Below are 2228 nucleotides of genomic sequence, written 5' to 3'. Positions count from 1 at the left end.
CAAAAACTGACTACTTAAATCTATGTTTTCTGACTTCCACATATATGCCATAGTACAAACATGCTGTATGTGTGTGGGCATGCGCACACACACACACACACACACACACACACGTGCACACACAGTTAGAAATAGGCTGTCTGTTCCTCCCTGTTTCAGAGACAGCTGCATCTTCTCATTCAGGGCCAGCCTCATCCCTGGGACAGGAAGGTGAAGCTCAGAGTGATTAGATTTGGTAGTATTGGGTGCCTAGTCACTAGGGATGCCTTCAACTTGGGCCAAGTAGATATTGTTCCCATCAAGGATCCCTTCATTGACATTGAGTACACACTATACGTGTTATAGTATGACTGTTCTCATAGAAATTTCCATCACACCATCAAGGAACTTTGTCATCAACAAGAAGACTATCTCCATCTTGTAGGGGTGAGACCCCGCCCACATCAAATGGGAGACAGGCTGGTACTGAGTATGTTGTGGAGTCCACTGTGTGTTAATTACCATCTCTATTCCTACTGATACTTCCATGTTTGTAATGGGTGTGAACCATGAGAAATATAAAACTCATGAAATAGTGTCAGCAATGCCTCCTGCACCACTAACTGCTTTGGCATTGGCCAAGGTCATCCATGATAACCTTGGCATTTTGGAGGGACTCATGAGCATAGTCTATGTCATTAATACCACCCAGAAGATCACAGGTAGCCAACACATCTAGGAAATTGTTGTTCAGTGGCTATGGGGCTGCCTAGAATATCCCTGAATGCACTGGTCCTTCCAAGGCTGTGGATAAGATCATCCCAGAGCTGAACAGGAAGCTCACTGGCATGACTGTTCATGTTCCTACCCCGAACATGTAGGGGATCTGACCTGCTTTCGCAAAATGCTGACAAATACAATGATCTCAAGAAGGTGGTGAAGTGGGCATGGGTGGGTGCCCCTAAATGACATCCTGAGCTACACCCAGCTTGTCTCTTGAAACTGTAACAGGGATGACTCTCGTTCCTCCACCTTGGATACTGGACTTTCAATGACATCATCAGTCCTGGCAAGATTTTTAACTAATTTGGCCACAGCAACAGAATGGAGGATCTTGTGGTTCACTTGGCCCCCAAAGAGTAGGAAGTCCTGAACTGCTCATCCCAGCAGGAACAGGGGAGGAAGAAGGGGGTCCACAGCTGCCTGGAATTCATCCACAAGCTCCGCCCCTTACAGATTCCAGAGCAGAAACTGGGAGAGGGGCTTAAAAAGGCCCATTTTGTCCTACACCATTAATTAAGTTCACTACACCCAGAAAAATTATAAATAAATGAATAGAGTTTGAAAATCTAGAAGAAAAAACTAACAGTATGTATTTAAATTATGTACCCTATTTAAGGAAACAAGCTTAGTTTCGATAATTTTTCCTAACATCAGATGGGTAATTCTAAATTTAAATTCAACTAAAAAATTTAAATAAAAAATCTAGTAGTCAGCAAATTTAAAAAGAAATTACTTCTTCCAGAGGATCCATTATAGTTCTGCTTTTATTTAGATGTTTGATGTGTTAAAGTGGGCACAGGAGACCGCTTCCTACGTATAACATCAGCAGCACAGACAGTAAGGGCCTCATTGAATAAATGGGACCTCATGAGACTGAGAAGCTTCTGTAAAGCAAAGGACACTGTCGCTAAGACAGAAAGGCAACCCACTGACTGGGAGAAGATCTTCACCAACCCCGCAACTGACAAAGGTCTGATCTCCAAAATATATAAAGAACTTAAGAAACTAGACTGTAAAAGGCTAATCAACCCAATTATAAAATGGGGCACTGAGCTGAACAGAGATCTCTCAACAGAAGAAGTTCAAATGGCCAAAAGACACCTAAGGTCATGCTCAACTTCCTTAGCGATCAGGGAAATGCAAATCAAGACAACTTTAAGATACCATCTTACACCTGTCAGAATGGCTAAAATCAAAAACACCAATGATAGCCTATGCTGGAGAGGTTGTGGAGAAAGGGGTACACTTATCCATTGCTGGTGGGAATGCAAACTTGTACAACCACTCTGGAAAGCAGTGTGGCGGTTTCTCAGAAAATTTGGGATCAACCTACCCATGGACCCAGCAATACCACTCTTGGGAATATACCCAAGAGAGGCCTTATCATGCAACAAAAATATATGCTCTACTATGTTCATAGCAGCATTGTTTGTAATAGCCAGAACCTGGAAACAACCTAGATGCCC

The sequence above is a fragment of the Alexandromys fortis genome, unplaced genomic scaffold (assembly GCF_014885135.2).
Source record: "Alexandromys fortis isolate MF-2015 unplaced genomic scaffold, M_Fortis_MF-2015_v1.1 scaffold_10, whole genome shotgun sequence".
Lineage (NCBI taxonomy): Eukaryota > Metazoa > Chordata > Mammalia > Rodentia > Cricetidae > Alexandromys > Alexandromys fortis.
This window is presented reverse-complemented; position numbering follows the sequence as displayed.